Genomic DNA, 19,266 nt, shown 5'->3' on the forward strand with positions numbered 1-19,266 from the left:
CTGTGTTTGGAGCATGCGCGGTGCGTGTAATGGTGGCGGCAACACGTGTTGTATAGGCTCCTTGGAGGTGTCCTTTTCAGCGGGATAGAGTGGAGAAATGGACCAGCGGGCAGCCGGGGAGGCTTCATAAACAACCGGCGCCTGCTGCAAGCCTGGAATAATAACCGGAATATCGGCGGTTGCAGCTTCGAGGGTTTATCCCGTTCACAGGCCCAGGCTAACGGCGGCCATCTTCATGCAGGAAGGCAGCTTCAGCGCTCCGCTATTTTGAGTCAATGAGTAGCAGAGCGCATGTCTGGCCATCTTGGTGCAGGAACAAAGTAAATGATGTCAATGTCTGGAACTCAGCCCAGCCAGAGTCAGTACCTTCAGGGGAGGGGAACCAGTAAGTCTCGAATTGAACCAAGCCGGAGTCAGTACCTTCAGCGGAGGAGAGGGAGGGGAAGCAGATTGTCGAACTGAACCCAGCCAGAGTCAGCTTCTACAGGGGAGGGGAACCAGTGAGTGTAGAACTGAACCCAGCCAGAGTCAGCACCTTCAGGGGAGGGGAACCAGTGAGTGTCGAACTGAAGCCAGCCAGTCAGCATCTTCCGGGGAGGGCACCAGTGAGTGTAGAACTGAACCCAACCAGAGTCAGTAACTTCAGGGGAGGGGAAGCAGATTGTCGAACTGAATCCAGCCAGAGTCAGTACCTTCAGGGGAGGGGAAGCAGATTGTCGAACTGAATCCAGCCAGAGTCAGCATCTTCAGGGGAGGGGAAATTGTAAGTGTAGAACTGAACCCAGCCAGAGTCAGCACCTTCAGGGGAGGGGAACCAGTGAGTGTCGAACTGAACCCAGCCAGAGTCAGTATCTTCAGAGGAGGGGAACCAATGAATGTAGAACTGTACACAGCCAGAGTCAGCACATTCAGAGTTTGAATGCGATGGGAACCAACGAGTGTAGAGCTGAACCCAGACAGAGTGATCATTTTCAAGTTAGGGGAACCAGTGAGTGTCGAACTGAACCCAGCCGGAGGCAGCACATTCAGAGGAGAAATGCGAAGGGAAACAGTGAGTGTAGAGCTGAACCCAGACAGAGTGATCATTTTCAGGTTAGGTTAACCAGTAAGTGTAGAGCTAAACCCAGCCAGAGTCAGCACCTTCCGGGAAGGGAACCAGTGAGTGTAGAACTGAACCCAGCCAGAGTCAGTAAATTCAGGGGATGGGAACCAGTGAGTGTAGAACTGAATCCAGCCAGTCAGCATCTTCCGGGAAGGGAACCAGTAAGTGTAGACCTGAACCCAGCCAGAGTCAGCACCTTCCGTGGAAGGAACCAGTGAGTGTAGAACTGAACCCAGCCAAAGTCAGTACCTTCAGGGTAGGGTAACCAGTGATTGTAGATCTGAACCCAGCCAGTCAGCATCTTCCGGGGAGGGAACCAGTGAGTGTAGAACTGGACCCAGCCAGAGTCAGTACCTTCAGGGGAGGGGAAGCAGATTGTCGAACTGAATCCAGCCAGAGTCAGCATCTTCAGGGGAGGGGAAATGGTAAGTGTAGAACTGAACCCAGCCAGAGTCAGCACCTTCAGGGGAGGGGAACCAGTGAATGCACAACTGAACCCAGCCAGAGTCTACACCTACAGGGGAGGAGTGTAAGGGGTACCAATTAGTGTAGAACTGAACCCAGCCAGTCAGGTCCTTCAGGGGAGAAGAGAGATGGGAGGGCGGGGAAGGAGTGAGTATAGAACTGAACCCTGCCACAGTCAGAACGTTAAGGGGAGGGGAGAGATGGGAGGGATGGTAAGCATGGAGTATAGAACTGAACCCAGCCACAGAAGATACCTTCAGGTTCTCTCCCTGGTTCCTCTCCTGTCTGGTGTAGAAATCCCCTCGGTACGGAATGGAGACAAGTCCAGACAAAAACTGTGCGCAGTACTCCAGCTGGGTCTTACCAATACCCTATAAAGTTGTAGCAGGTCTTCCCGACTTTTATACTCCGTCCCCCTTGCAATAACGGCCAACATTCCATTTGCCTACCTGATTACTTGCTGCACCTGCATACTAACTTTTTGAGTTTCATATACAAGAAACCCCAGATCCCTCAGTATAGCAGTAGTTTGTAATCGTCCATTGAAATAATGATTTGCTTTGTTATTTTTCCTACCAAAGGAGATAACCTGACATTTTAGCACATTGTCGTCCATCTGCCAGATATTTGCCCACTCACTGAGCCTGTCTATATCCCTTTGTAGATTCTTTGCGGCCTCCTCACAGCTTGCTTTCCCACCTATCTTTGTATCATCAGCAAATTTGGTTGCGTTACACTCGGTCACTTTATCCAAGTCATTAATATCAATTATAAATAGTTGATGTCCCAGCACTGATCCCTGCGGCACCCCACTCGTAACAGTTTGCCAACCTGAAAATGACCCATTTGTCCCGACTCTGTTTTGTGTGTTACCCTATCCTCGATCCATGGTGATATATTACCGACAACCCGGTGAGCTCTTAGCCAGTGCAGTAACCTTATCGAATACTTTCTGGAAATCCAAATATACAACATCAACTGATTGTCCTTTATCCACTCTGCTCCTTACATCTTCAAAAAACTCCAGCAAATTTGTCAAACATGATTTACCTTTCATAAAACCATGCTGACTCTGCTTGACTGCAATATGATTTTCTAAATGTCCTGCTACTACTTCCTAAATGATGGAATTCAGTATGTTCCCATTGACAGATGGTCGGCTAAGTGGTCTATAGTTTCCTGCTTTCGGTCTCCCTCCTTTCTGAAATAGGGGTGTTACATTTGCAGTTTCCAGTCCACTGGGACCTCTCCAGATTTCAGGGAATGTTGGTAGATTACAACCAGTGCATCCACTATCTCTGCAGCCACTTCTTTTAAGACCCTAGGATTCATGCCATCAGGTCCAGGGGACTTGTCCACCTTTAATTCCATTAGTTTGCTGAGTACTTTATCACTAGTGATAGTGATTCTTTTAAGGTTCCCACCCCCCACAATAACTCCTTTATCAACTCTTGTGATGGTTTTAGTGTCCTCTACCGTGAAGACCGATAGAAAATATCTGTTCAAAGTCTCTTCCATTTCCGTGTTTCCCATGATTAATTCTCGAGGCTCATCTTCTAAGGGACCAACGTTTACTTTAGCTACTCGTTTCTTTTTTACATATCTGTAGAAGCTCTTACTGTCTGTTTTTATATTTCTTACTAGTTTGATCTCGTATGCTATCATCTCTGTCTTTATCATTATTATTAGTTGTCCTTAGCTGGTTTCTAAACATTTCTCAATTCTCTGGCCTTCCACTGGCCTTTGAAACATTGTATGCTTTTTTTTTCAATTTGATACCGTCATTTACTTCCTTACTTCGCCAGGGATGGTTCATCCTTCTCTTAGCATCTTTATTTCTCTGCTGAGATTAAGAAATATCTCCTTAAATGTTTGCCACTGCATTTCTACAGTCTTACCCTTGAACATATTTTCACAGTCCACTTGGTGTTAGTGACCAGGGTTTGTTTATATCACATGGGAGGAGTTTGGTGTCAGTGACTGTGGGGTTGGGTCAACCTTCTTTGACCTGTCCAAGGCCTTTGAAACTGTCAACCGTGAGGAATTATGGGGTGTACTTTTCAAATTTGGCTGTCCTCTAAAATTTGTCACCATCCTCCACTTGCTTGGTGATAACATGCACGCTGTGATCCTGAGCAATGGATCCACAACAGACCCAATTCATGTACGGACCGGGGTTAAGCAAGGCTTTGTCACCGCACCCACACTCTTCATCATCTTCCTTGCTGCATTGCTACATCTCACCGTCAGTAAACGTCCCGCTGGAGTGGAGATAATCTACAGAATAAATGGGAAACTGTTCAACCTCCATCGCCTTCAGACAAGATCCAAGGTCGTGCCATCCTCTGTCATCGAATTACAATATGCAGATGATCCTTGTGTCTGTGCTCACTCAGAGGCCGAGCTCTAAACCATCGTCAACACATTCACCGTAGTGTCAGAGAGCATAGGCCTTACACAAAACATCTCCGTAAAAGGAAAGTGCTCTATCAACCTTTCCCCGCCATACAGCACTGCCCTTCACCCCCACCATCCCCCCAGATGATGAAAATCCACGATGAGGCCTTTGGCAAAATGGTCCAATTTTCATAACTCGGGAGCCTCCTGTCAACAAGTGCACATATCAATGACTAGGTCCAACACCACCTTCTGTGTGCCAGCGCAGCCTTTGGTCGCCTAAGGCAGAGAGTGTTTGAAGACCAGAACCGTAAAACCAGCACAATGCTCATGTTCTACCGAGCAGTCGTGATATCTGCCCTCAGACATGCTTCTCAGACATGGACTATGTACAGCAGGCACATCAAAGCACTGGAGAAATAACATCAACACTGCCTCCAGAAGATCTTCCAAATCCATTGGCACGATAAACGCACCAACGTCTGTTTTCGCACAGACCAACATCCTCAGCATTGAAGCTTTGACCACGCTCGATCAGCTACGATGGATGGGACAATCGTCCACATGCCCGATACGAGACTCCCAAAGCAAGCACTCTACTTGGAGCTTCAACATGGCAAGCGAGCCCCGAGGGCAGAGGGAACGCTTCAAGGACAACTTCAAGGCCTCCTTGAATTTCAACATCCCCACCGACACCTGGGAATCCCTGGCACAAGATCGTTCAAAGTGGAAGAGAATAACCCGTGAGGGCGTCGAACACTTTGAGTTTATCCACCTGGAGCAAGCGGAGACCAAGCGCATACTGCGGGAGGAGCAAACGACAACCCAAGCACTTCAACAAACCGGCACTTCAACCAACGTACTTTCAACCACCGTCTGTCCAACCTGCGACAGAGACTGTAGCTCCTGCATTGGACTTAACAGACATCTGAGACCTCATTTGTAATGTGGAAGCAAGTCATCCTCGACTCCAAGGGACTGCCTATGATGGTGATGTTTGGTTTATTATCAGACAGGAGGAGATTGGTGTCAGTGACTGTGGGTGAGTTTATATCAGACTGGAGGGGATTGGTGCCAGTGATTGTGGGGTGAGTTTATATCAGACCGGAGGGCATTGGTGTCAGTGACTGTGGGTGGGTTTATATCAGACAGGAGGGGATTGGTGTCAGTGAATGTTGGATGGGTTTATATCAGACAGGAGGGGATTGGTGTCAGTGACTGTGGGGTGGGTTTATATCAAACAGGAGGAGATTGGTGTCAGTGACTGTGGGGTGGGTTTATATCAGACAGGAGGGGATTGGTGTCAGTGACTGTGGGGTGGGTTTATATCAGACAGGATGGGATTGGTGTCAGTGACTGTGGGGTGGGTTTATATCAGACAGGAGGGGATTGGTATCATTGACTGTGTGGTGGGTTTATATCAGACAGGAGGAGATTGGTGTCAGTGACTGTGGGGTGGGTTTATATCAGACAGGAGGGGATTGGTGTCAGTGACTGTGGGGTGGGTTTATATCAAACAGGAGGATATTGGTGTCAGTGACCGTGGGGTGGGTTTATATCAGACAGAAGGAGATTGGTGTCAGTGACCGTGGGGTGAGTTTATATCAGACAGGATGGGATTGGTGTCAGTGACTGTGGGGTGGGTTTATATCAGACAGGAGGGGATTGGTATCATTGACTGTGGGGTGGGTTTATATCAGACAGGAGGAGATTGGTGTCAGTGACTGTGGGGTGGGTTTATATCAGACAGGAGGGGATTGGTGTCAGTGTCTGTGGGTGGGTTTATATCAGGCAGGAGAAGATTGGTGTCAGTGACTGTGGGGTGGGTTTATATCAGACAGGAGGAGATTGATATCAGTGACTGTGGGGAGGGTTTATATCAGACAGGAGGGGATTGGTGTCATTGACTGTGGGTGGGTTTATATCAGACAGGAGGGGATTGGTGTCAGTGACTGGGGGGCGGGTTTATATCAGACAGGAGGGGATTGGTGTCAGTGATTGTGGGTGGGTTTATATCAGACAGGACGGGATTGGTGTCAGTGACTGTGGGGCGGGTTTATATCAGACAGGAGGGGATTGGTTTCAGTGACTGTGGCGTGGCTTTATATCCAATAGGAGGAGATTGGTGTCAGTGACTGTGGAGTGGGTTTATATCAGAGGGGATTGGTGACATTGAATCATAGCAGTTTACAACACAGAAGGAAGCCATTTGGACCACTGTATCTGTGTGGCTGAAAAGCAGCTATCCAGCCTAATCCCACTTTCCAGCTTTTGGTTCATAGCCCTGTAGGTTATGGCACTTGCAGTGCATATCCAAGTACTTTGGCAAATGCGATGATGGTATCTGCCTCTACTATTCTTTCAGGCAGTAAGTTCCAGACTCTGCAGGTTATGCTAGGACCTTCTTGCTCTTGTAAAGTGCGTTGGTACACTGAATGCTTTAGTTCTTAGAACATCAGGTCCAGAGGTGGAGAGAGGGAGTGGGAGAGAGAAAATGTTGGATAGTGAGGCTGGGGCAATTCGAGAGAGGGGAGAGAGATAGAGTGGGAGAGAATAATATTGAGGAGAGAAAGTGGGAGAGATTGAGAGAAAAAGACTGGGGAAAGAGAGATACTGGAGTGAGCATGGCTGAGGGAAATCGAGAGAGGGGCTAGAGAGAGTGGGGGAAAGAGGGGAGACAGAGAGAGCGGGGTACAGAGAGATAGTGGTGTGAGTGAGAGAAAGACAGAGAGAAACAGTGACAGAGACACAGACACACATAGAGTGACAGAGAGAGAGAGGGAGATGTACAGACAGAGCGCGGGAGACTGCGAGACAGTGTCATACGGAATTGGAGAGCGAAAGATAGATATCAAAAGAGGGGGAAAGAGAGAGAGAGAGTGTTGAGACTGAGGTTTATCTAATCAATTCCCAGGGACTGCGCAGCGGTCGCATTTTGACCCTACAACAAGACTTTATATTTATATAGCGCCTTTAATGCGGCGAAACATCCCAAGGTGATCCATAGGTGTATTATGAGATAAAACAAACTTGACACTGCACTGCACAAGTAGAAATTAGTGCATGTGATCAAAAAGTTGATGCAAGAGGAAGGTTATAAGGAACACCTTTCAGGGGAAAAAGAGGTAGGGAGATGGAGGGGATTAGGGACAAATTTCTTAGCTTGGGGTCTAGGCAACAGAAGGCATGGCCACCAATGGTGGAGCGATTATAATCAGGGATGCTCAATGGGCAGAATTAGCTGATTGCAGACATCTCCAGGATTGTGTGACGGAGGAGGCTACATAGATAGCGAGGGGTTAAGGGCAATGGAGGGATTTTAAAACAAGGATGAGGGTTTTGAAATCGAGGCGTTGTTTAACCGGGAGGCAATGCAGTTGAACGAGCACAGGGGAGATGGGTGACTGGAATTTGTTGCGAGTTAGGTCATGGGCAGCAGAGTTTCGGATCACCTCTAGTGTACGTTGGTCAGAATGTGGGAGGCCAAACAGGAGTGTGTTGGAATAGTCATGTCTCGAAGTAATGGAGGAATGGACGTGGGTTTCTGTAGCGGACGAGCTGAGGCAATGGGCGGAGAAAGGCGATGTTATGGAGATCGAAATAGGTGGTCTTAGTTATGCTGCGGATATGAGGTGGAAAGATAATTTCAGGGTCACATGTTACAGGAAGGTTGCGAACAGCCTGGTTCAGTCTCAGACAATAGATGGGGAAAGGGATGGAGTAAGTAGCCAGGGAACGGAGTTAGTGGCGGGGATCGAAAACAATGGCTTTGGTCTTTTCAATATTCAATTGGAGGACATTGCTGCTCATCCGGAACACAGGTGGAGGTGCAGCACATGCTCTGTGGCTGCTGGGAGGAGGCTAAAGACATTTTGTGAGGTTTTGTTCTCTTTTTGAAAGTGTTTCTCCGGGTTATTCAATCATGTAATGAGAGACAGGATAAGATTTGTACCTCAGAGTCTGTGAGAGACGGAGGGAACGGCAGCAGACAAAGAGAAAACAACTTCTCCAAAACTGATCCCAAATCCTCGTCAATTTTGAGGGTAGATAAACTCACCGCTTTCTTCGGAAGTTCACCACATTATTCACCTTCTTATTTGAGCTCCGTTTGGAATCCATTTATTGTATTATTCTTGTTGAATGTTTAACGACAGGATTGAAGCGGGTCAGAGAAACTTGGAGCAAATTATTCTCACAGTGCTACAACGAGACGAGAAAAAGATAAATAACTTTTTTGAACCTTTCACAAAAAACGTGCGTTGAAAGCACGTTTCCCCCTCAGTTTCGACGATGATTTCGGAAGAAATAGGCACACATCAGTTTTCGCCTCCTCTAAACAAGTCCCAACCGGGTCTTCAAATCCAAATGCTTTTAAGGAGTCTCCGAATTGCTTAACACATTTAAAATTGAAGGTGTTCAATATTTGAAGTTGAGCGATTGACGAAAGTGATCAGCTTTATACAAACACGCACCCCATTCTGTTGAGGAGGGGCGGGCAGGGGAGGATGTGTAGGAGTTACACATTACTATTTATTGAAATAAAAAATATAATTTAAGCCGTTTAGGAAGAGAATCAAAAAGAGGTAAAAACATAAACCATTTCATTTTAAATAACATAAAAACAGAAATTGCAGGAAATACTCAGCAGGTCAGGCAGCAACTGTGGAGAGAGAAAATGAGTTAATGTTTCAGATCTGTCAACTTTCATCACAACTGGAAAATTATAAAGAAGTAACAGATTTAAACCAGGTGCAGAGGCAGAGAAAGTTGGGAGGGGAGGAATGAATAAAAGGAAAGGTCTGTGTTATGGTGGAAGACAGGAGAAATTAAATCCTGCCTCTGCACCTGGTTAAATTATGTTACATCTCCAACTTCTTCCAGTTCTGACCGAATGTTGACATACCTAAATGGTTACCTTAGGTTCTCTCTCCAGAGAAGCTGCCTGATCTGCTGAGTAGTTCCAGCATATTCTGTTTTAGTTTCAGATTCCAGCAGCCGCTGTTTCTTGCTGTTGTGAACTATTTTATTTTGACTGTCGTTCTGCAGTCAAACAAGTCTCAGGAAAAAAGTAAATATAGATTTCCTCCGAAACGTTTTATGGAATGTTAAAAGAACAAGAGTTATGTAATGGTGTATAAAATAGCAAAGAAGCGACATTAGATGAAACCACTATTTGTTTTTTGAGAACGACAAAGAACATACTTTTACTAAAGTGACAATGTACAATGTCCATTTGGTATATATGTTTGAAATAGGGGAATAAAATTGAGAATACAATGAAGTTTGTTTCCCACTATTTAATTGGGAAATACCTGAACTAATTCAAGACTTTTGGAAATAAGAGCAGGGATTAATATAGTGCCAAATGTTTGGGAGATAAACATTAGAAGCAACATTTGTATTTTAAATCGTTAATTCACCATATTAGTAAGCATTTCCAAGTCAGGCTGATTGGTTCTCCTGTCCAGGAAGAAAGATGAATGTTTATTTATTTAAATCATAGCTCTTTCTGCATTTGGTTTTTAATTCAGTGACGCACAGTGACGATGTGAATTGTGATTAAGTGCCTCATTTCTGACATGTTACATGACGTGGTGCTGGTTCAAGAAAGACACCTTTATTAATGGATGTGATTGCAGTTTGGAAATTACGGCCATTTTGTTCAATTCTTTTTTATGCCTTGAACTAAAGAATTACAGTAATTTTATGTGCTGGTTGTTTGTTTGTATTACGATTAATATTCTAATTACTTATATGGACGTGCGGGATATCAGCATCCTAGGAAAGTCACTATTCCTGCTGCTTTTGCCGCTATTACTATGGTCACATGAGAGATGCAGCTAAAAGGTTGACAAATTTAAAATTAATATAAATTGTACGAATATATATGGCTCTTTCAGCTCACCTTGGGGTTTTGGATTGTTTGTCGATGCATAACTGTGTAACTGAGTGATGGTTATGCAGTGTTAATGCATTATGATGCAGTTCATTTATATCCCACTCATTTGTGATCAGTTATCTTTTTAATATATTTTATACATGACGAACTAAAAACTATTAATTAATTCTATCGTTAACAAACGTGCATAATGATGATGTAAGTATCAAACGATTTTCAATTAAGATAAGTGTTATTTGGATCATTTTGGTCGGAGAGATACGGACCGAACCTACCCTTGGAAACAGAGAAAACAAATGGGGTAGAAGTGCAAAGGGATCTCTGGGTACAGATAAACAAGTCACTAAATGAAGCAATAGAGGATAATAAGGCCACACAAGTGCAAATGAAGCACTTGCGATCATTTATAGAGGATTATAATTAAACAGCAGTTAAGTTGTGTAAACCCTGTATCGAAGCGTGTCTGATTGTCTCATGATCTGAAACGGTGGGCTGACAATATGGGATAACTCTATATATGATGTCAAGTGATTGCTGCTGCTGTCGTTGTTGTAAAAGTTGTTTCAAATAATGTTGTTGTAAATGTTGGCCAGAGGTGAAAAGGTCGCGCTAAAAGGAATTTCTGGCCAACTCAGTACAAACAATTAGAGGGAACATTGGTGGGGAGGAGAGGATGATATTGGGTTTGGGAGGGAGGCGCGGAGGATATTGGGGGGTGTGTGGGGTTGGTGAGGAAATAACGGGGGGTTTGGGGTTGGTGAGGATAATGGTGGGGTGGGGAGGAGCTCAGGATATCGGATGGGGTGGGGAGGGTCTGAGGTACTTGGGTGGTGTGGGGAGGGTCTGAGGATATTGGGTGGAGTGAGGATGAGCTGACGATATCGGGTGGGGTGGCGAAGAGCTGAGAATATTGGGTAGGATGGGGAGGGTCTGACGATATTGGGTGGGTTGTGCTGAATGTGAAGATATTGGATGGGGTGTAGATGAGCTGAGGATATTGGGTGGGGTGGGGAGGGTCTGAGGACATTAGGTGTAGTGGGGAGGGTCTGAGGATATTGGGTGGCGTGGAGAGGAGCTGACGATATTGGGAGGGGTTGGGAGGAGCTGAGGATATTGCTGGAATGGGGAGCAGCTGAGGATATTAGGTGGTTTGGGGAGAGCGGAGGATAGTGGGTGCATAATTAGCTATGTAAAGACAAAACATGAGGTTTACGTAATCACGGCAGTGGCTCTGTTTGATGAAATAAAGAACATCGTCATCGAATAGCAATAAACCTTATGGATTCCTTATCAATTTTAAAATCTCACACAGTTGTAAATGGTTGCTTTATTGCATTATCAATTTTTTTATTCAGTAAACTGACGCTTTGCTTCAAATATTAAAGAGGCAATTCTCTAAAGATCCGCTCACAATACACACTAGGAAACATGTAGGCTGTGCAGTTAAGTTGGAATTGAATTTAAAGAAGAATTCGAGATGAGACAATTTGGTAGGAATCTAGATATATCTAGAAATATTACGTTTTTGAAGGTGAAAATGACTGTTGAAAGGCGTTTGACCAATTGGCACTAAATAGACGAGTTGCAAAAATTCTAACGCATGGGATTAAAGGGACAGGGCAGTATGGACATGTCTTTGGCTGAGTGACAGATAACAGAGAACATTGGGTACTGGTTGTTGTTCAGAGTGGAGTGAGCAACACTGTTGTCTCCGCCAGCGGTCGGGATTAGGAGTACTGGTCTGTTTGATATATATTCAAGAACGAGAATTGGGTATAAACTGCATCATGTTGACCTTTGTAGATGATACAAGACTTGGAAATGTAATACACAATGAGGACGATAGTACTAGACTTCAGGAGGAACAGACTGACCGGTGAGCATTAGAAATTATAAAATTGGAGCAGGAGTAGGCCGTTCGGCCCTTCGAGCCTGCTCCGCTATTCACGAAGATCGTGGCTCATCATCGGTAAAAATGGACAATCAAATTATCAACTTTGAACTGACACTCATTCCTACACATAAAGTTAAGTCCTAACTCTGTTAACTGATATATATTTTGCATTAAAAGAAAACAATATCAGTGTCGCCTAAAACAGGTCCTAAATCACCAGCAGGTTTGACTGTGTCTTGAATCTCATGAAATGTATTCAGGCTGGAGAGGCAGAGAACTTCAGAGAAGCCTCTGACCTGATCCTACAATTCCCGGATGGAGTTTCAGTCCAAATTCAATCCCTTCGTTTACAGCACTACCCTAATTCTGATTGAAAAGAGCAGACAGATGGCAGGTTAAATTTCACACATAAAATTGTGAAGTGTGGTCGTTGGCAAGAACGTCAGAACATAAGAAATAGGAGCAGGATTAGGCCACCTTGCCACTCGAGCCTGAACCAGCATTCAATAAGAGCATGTCTGATCTGGTCATCGACTCAGCTCCACTTTCCTGCCCGCTCTCCATAACCTGTTATTGCCTTATGGCTAAAAATTCTGTCAATCTCCGCCTTAAATAAATTCAATGACCCAACTTCCAGAGTTCTCTGGGGCAGCGAATTCCACAGATTTATAACCCACAGAGAGAAGAACTTTCTCATCATCTCAGTTTTAAATGTGTGACCCATTTTTCTGAGACTATGGGCTAGATTTTCTGCTTGTATGCAGATCACCCAAAAATGGGCGTTATTTCCGACGTGGGTTGTAAAAATGTGTTTTCAGATCGCTGGCTTGTCGCCCATTTTCAAAGCCGTAGTCTCCATTTTAAAAATTGGGGGTTACTGCGAGCGATATGAAATGGGCCTCAGCACTCTCAGAATTAAATCTCTCTGAATTCTGCCATTACGTGTAGCCGTCCGTAGCAACAGCATGGCAACGCTCGATTCCCGCGAATTCATGGAGTCAGAGTTTATCATTACATGCGCATCAGAGGAGTCAGAGAGAGAGGGAGCTGAGAGGGAGCGAAGGTGTGTGTGGGTGTGGTGTGGCTGCTTTTGGAGGAAGGAGGGAGTGTTTCGAGCATTACAACAAATTGCGAAAAAGAATTAGCTGTTACCAGCCAGATATTCACAAGAATTTCGTGACTATAATGAAGCGAGTGGAGAAGGGAAGCCAGCACGCTGTGGAAACTGACACTGGTGAGAGTAGTGAGCTGGGAAAGGAGCACATTGGAGGATGCAAAAGAGCGAGGACGTTCGCAGATGTGGCAAATCCCTCCCTCATGCAGGAGGTCGAGGGTGCGGGAAGCCACCCCAAACAACGACCAGAATAGATGCACCGAGATAGCAGAGGTGGTCTCGTCGGTGATCAACGAGGTGCGTGAGTGCCATCAATGCTGCAAGCAATGGAATGACCTTGGTGGATCAGCAAGAGTAAACATGACATATTTTTACATGTACATATGTGTTTGTATAATTTGATTTGTAAGTGTCATGAGTGACTATCATCAGGTGTGGGGTCTTTAATTTTTACTGGGAATATTATACTCAAAGCTACGGTCATGGTGCATGTCTTTAGGTCAAGAATAATAATTATCATAATAATCGTGATTACACCTGTCGGTTATGTGTTGTATCTGTCTCTGTGATATTACCTGGCAATTATATCATGCAATGATTTCATGCATGTCGTTTTACAGAAGATGCTATCGACGGTTAGATCTGAGCAGAAGCAAACGGGTGGGGGCCACCAGTCACCAGCGACATCACAAAGATAGAGGAGCGGATGCTGAAACTCGTGGCAAGGCTTCCCCGGACGGCGATGGAAGCAGCTGTGGACTATGAAGTGATGCCACATGAGTAAAATATACACCATTGGCTGATGGAAGATCAATTGATGCCACACCCAATCATATCTGAACAATAATATATGATAGCTGGTATCTAAAATTGTCCTATAAATAATGCAGGCCTCGTGAGAATCATTGCAATGCAGAATGTGTTGATGGGCCTGGAATGTGATGTCTGTGATTAAGTTGATATTATTGGTGGTTTTGTCGTGCACATGCAGTGTGTATGGCTGGAATGAACTTGTGACCCTCGCACCTCCTTCTCCTCTAATAACCGCGTTTGTATTTTGCAGCTCAGCCAGCAGCATGTCCCAGAGCATGACCACAGAGGCCAGAAGTTGTGGGTGCGGGGCCGGAATAGCCGGACGATCCGACATCGGATGCTGAGGAGCACTGATTCTCGCCAGTCAATCAGCTGGGACTATTATCCATGGATTAGAGTGCCGAGTTTGTGGAGTCTGCATCGCCACGCTCCAGAAGGTATTCCACCCCAAGGCCATCTAGTGCTCCTCCGGCCATTCCCACCTTCACTATGGAGGTTCCGTGCCCAGGCATCTTACCTCAAACCACCCTGGGTGTCCCCAGGACAGCGCCGACACCGCGGACTTTATTTGGACACGGCTGGTCTGCTCCACAATCGCCAGATTAGAGCGGAGAGATGGTAAACTTGTTCAGGAAGATTGTGGACGTAGGTGACCTGATCCTGCAGGCATTGGGGGGCATATACCGACAGCTGGCCAGCATCTACAGCACATTGACGGAGTACGTTCCATGGATGGTGTAGACCCTGGAGGTGGTAGCCAGGGACATTCGTGGCACAGGCCTCCCAGTAGCGCAAGAGCATGGCACTGCATCAATTCCCTCGGTAACCCCAGTGCCAATGATAAATGAGGTGCTGGAGCAAGATCCTGCTTCTGGATCCGAGAATGTTGCCACCTCTGTACCCCGCACTCCCGGATCCGTGCGACCACCAGCTCTGCCTTCATCCCCCCAAGTGAGGCAGCGTCTGAGGAGCGCCTCGGCCAGGCAGCGTGGATTATGGTTGGGCAGGGATAGAGGTGGGGAGAAGAGTTGGAGGGGGAAGGAAAGTGAAGTGCAGGCCCGCAGGTGATGGCTTTGTTATATCTCCATCTCGGTGTATGCAATTCGTTGTAATGTATGCGGGGAGTGGTCCCACCTGCTGGTTTGCATTTGTGTTCTGTTTTGCTGGAGATGTTGACTATTTGATTCATATCAGTGTTCGAAAAATGGCAGTGTGGTGCGGTGAGGTATTTTTGCCAGTGACACTTATGATTTCAGACCAATGGTCGTGTTAAATGTTTTTTATTTACCAAAATCTTGTTGCGCATTGTCTCAGGTAGCTGGACAATTATGCACTCGTGATTCCTTAACTTAAAACGTTATAATTATACTTATCGTGAATCAACATAAGCATTAACTGGCACAAATGTGATGCCCACCATTAATGTGTGAGCTGCACACACAGCAGTGTGTCCGATTTGTCAATAAGAGCATGGTTCTTTCAGGGAAATCCCTCATCTATGAGCTGCTGACATAAGAATCTTGCAGCTGTGTACCCACCTGCGGTCTGGAGGGGTGCATGGGAATGGTTGCATAGTCAACCTGATTTTCTGGCCGGAAGTCACCATCTTCTTCCTCGTCCTGCTCTTCCTCACTTTCCTGAAGTGGACTATCGGTCCGTTTTGGCAACTCTTGCTTTCACCTGATAGTCAGGTTGTGCAGCGTGGAGCACACGAACAGGAATTGAGCTATCCGATCAGGGTTGTATTGTAAGTCTCCACCTGAGCTGCTGAAGCCCATTAATGATTTTCTGGAACACATTGCGTGTGGCTCTGTGGCTCCGGCTGCATCTATTCTCGACCTTGGTTTGGGTGTCACGAAGCTGAGTCATCATCCAGATGGCTTGGCCACATCGATTGTCACGAAGCATCCAGCATTGCCATTGTGGCTGCCTGGTAAATATGTCAGTGACAGCTCTCTCACGGCGGATATGAGCGTCAACGAAGCTGCCCGGATATTTGGCATTCGCTGCTATAATTATAGGGTTGTGGTCCACAACTAGTTGCACCTTCAGTGAGTGAAATGTTTTTCTGTTGCGAAAAACCTCTGGTCCATGAGAAGGAGCTCGCATGGTTATATGCGTACCTTTATTGTTCCCTGAACGTTGGCAACTTAGCAATGCTGTCGCATGCTCCCGCCCTATCAATCTGAGCCTCCTTTTATATAGTGAAGCTGATAAATTCCATGCTACGCACGTACAGGGCTTCTGTGACCATTCTAACGCAGTAATGTGTGGCATGGTGAGACAGAGAAAAAATGTCGACCGTGGAGGCATGAAAGCCACCGGAAGTCTCGAACGACACTGCTGTGGTGACATTGACCTCGACGGGCAGTGATGTGATGAAGGAGTTGGCAGGCTACATATCTGCCCCGATGATATGGCATATTTCAGTGATAACCACCTTGTGGAAGCGCAGTTTCTGAAGGCAGGTGCTTGGTAAGTCGAGGTAAGACCTCCATTCCATGAATGTGCGGTGTGTGTATGATCTGGACCTCCTCCTCAGACTGGCACGTCCTACATTGCTCTTCTGCCACATTCAGTTTCTTACTTTCTCGTCTAGTGCTGAGCATACACACCAACAAAGATGAGTTGGGCCGAATAGCCTGATTCTCTGCTCTATGTTCTATATCATATAATCCTCTGAATTGGAGCCTAGCCCTGCCTGCCAACCTATTATTGAATCTCTCACTCAGGAAGATGCAATGTATAGCTGCACTAAATAGCTGCAGTGACCCTTTACAGAAGAGCTCAAACTGAATGCAACAATCTCTTGGTGCTGTCCCAAAAGATCATGTGGGGAATGTCAATCAGAAATATTGCTGTGTCCGAAACACAGTGATTGCCCCGTCGATGGTTGTTTTATCAGATCACCAGTCATTCCTCGTGTAGTTCAGTGGATGGAAGTCTGGGTCTAAATATTACATTCCTGTAATGCAAGCACTGCGAGCCGCCTCTGGGCTGTGCTCAGTTATTCTGACCATTAAATAATTGTATAATTGAGGTAACCGCATATTTCATCGCGCTCTTCAACTGCTCTCTGAACTTGGACTGGGTCACCCCGCAAATAAATGTGTTTGTGCAGCAACTGAAATTCTGCACTATATATCCAACTTGTTGAAAGGTGCATAAAGAATCATTGTAATCACCGGGATATGTTCCTGTAAAGCTATAATATAAGAAATCTATAACATATATCAGCCACAGCAGTATGAAGCTGCCGGATATGGTGAAGAGTAAAATTACAGACTTCCTCCTGCTCTCCATCTCTGGGTCACTGCCATTCTCCCCCTTGCTCTCACTCCTCAGTCCCTTCCGGACTCGACTAGACACTGAAATGTGTCAGACTGTCATAGCGTTGAGCAACAATATTACAGCGAATGGAAGCAGTGGGGTTAAAACCGTAACAAACCAGTCAAATCCCATCCATCTGGGCTCAGTATAATAGGCTGGGATTGGGATACATTCCCACGGCACGTTGTCGACTAACTCCGCAGGTCCAAGTGTAAAGTAGTGCGGAACGTCTTTTGAACAGAGCAGAATGCAGCTTGTTGCCAGAACCTCAGCCGCAGTTCTCCCGGTGCAATATTTGGTTTTCAGCTTCTGGCAACAAATAGCCACAAATCGGTCAAAGGTGAAAGTGACGGTAAACCAGACAGAACAGTCTGTGGCTGCACGGGTCAGGAGATATATAACACTACATACAGGGGTGATATCCAGGAAAGATCCTGGAAAATAATACGAACTGATCAGCCACAGTATGACCCCAGTGATAACAATCAGTAGATCCGCCGCTGCCATGGCCACCAGGTAGCGAGTGGTGCAGGTGGACAGTCCGCACTTTCCCCGGGACAGGACCACAATCGCCACTAAATTAACTGTAATAAACAGAAGGGAAAAGAGACGGTCAATTATTGGTCACACATTATCGGTGACTGAGCCCAGACAGTAAGGCCTGTGATTTAGAACAAAAACGGCAGAGTGGACGTCGTGTTAGGGGTTAACATGTAAAGTATATCATCCCAATCCAACCGACCTCCAACTGGCCGGTTCCGAGTTAAGCAGAGACGGGGCAGTGGGAGGGAAGCCGAGCCATCCCAGCGGGCGGGTTAGCAAGATTAATGTATTAATGCAGCTGGCAGCTTCTGGTTTAACCTGTTTTATGGATTTAACTGTGGCCGGCTGTGTTTCCCAGGACTTGGGATACCCGGCAGATATAGTCAGCCGAGGGCAACTTCGGGATAAGGTAACTGCCTCCACAGCCCTGTTTGTGGGCCAAGAGTTGCAGGTGTGCTTCCCCAAGGCACCACGTGCTCTCCCTCTATCGCCCTCTGCTAAGACTATCCCCCTTACAAACGGATATAAATCTGATAAAATACAGATAAAGCTTCAAACACTCAGTAAAAGGCAGCATCTGTGGAGTGAGAAACTGAGTTAACTTTTCAGGTGAAAAGCTTTCATCAATACTGGAATCCGTGAGCGATGACCTGTTTTAAGACCATGTTTGAGGCAGAGAAAGTTGTGGTAGGAGGAGGGAAGAACAAAGTTGAAGGTCTTTGATGGGATGGTGGGCAAGATTGATTCAACGTCAAAAGGGATGTTGGTGGAGGACAAATGGGACAAGTAAAGGAAAAGGAAATGTCTCCACAGGAGATGTAACTGGATGGAGCAGGATTACAGAGTGGAGGAGGGGGCGGGGTGGGGGGGGGGAGAGCAAGGCAAATCTGGCAAAGATCAGAAGGCTCCCATGACCCGGGAATGTGGCGGAGAAAAGTCACTAGACCGCAGGGGTGCGGACCAGCCCGCCTGCCGTGCACTGAGAGGCGGTGCCAACCACCAGCACACACCTCCTCCACTCCCATGGTCCGGGAATGTGGAGGAGAAAGGTCAGTAGACCCCAGGGGTGCGGACCAGCCCACCTGCCATGGACCGAGAGGTGGTCCCAAGCACCAGCGCACATCTCCTCCACTCCCAGTGGCTCTGCTGAAGACATCCTTCATTACCAACACATGCTGTCTGAGGAAACGGGAGCGGTAATATTGATCTGAAAAGTTTAAACTCAGTTTTATGTCCGGGTTGCAATCAATGCATAATCGAAACATGTGGTACTGTTCCGCATTGAGTTTCAAAGGGGATCATTTTAGAAGGTCTGAGGGAGAGATGTCAGATGGGGAGTGGGATGTATAATTCGGGCAAGTTACCGGGGGAATGTGAGACAGACGGAGGGAGAGATACACGTTTCCAGACAGAATGGATAAGTTCAGGAGTGTAATCACACAATCTCTGTTTAGTCCTCCCCACTCTACAGGAGACTGCATTATGCACAGCTAATACAGTATACTACGTTGGAAGAAATACAAGTCAATTACGGTTTCACATTGAATGCCCTGGACAATGGAACGAATGGAGGTGAAAGGGCAGGTGTTGCATCTCCTAGGTCTTGCATAGGCAGGTCCGGTGGAAGGGGAGAAATGTTGGGGGCGATTCAGGACAGGTCCAGGTTGTCATGGAGGGACTGATAAATTTGGAATGCTGAAAGGGGATGT

This window comes from Pristiophorus japonicus, unplaced genomic scaffold, assembly GCF_044704955.1.
Source record: "Pristiophorus japonicus isolate sPriJap1 unplaced genomic scaffold, sPriJap1.hap1 HAP1_SCAFFOLD_502, whole genome shotgun sequence".
Taxonomy (NCBI): domain Eukaryota; kingdom Metazoa; phylum Chordata; class Chondrichthyes; family Pristiophoridae; genus Pristiophorus; species Pristiophorus japonicus.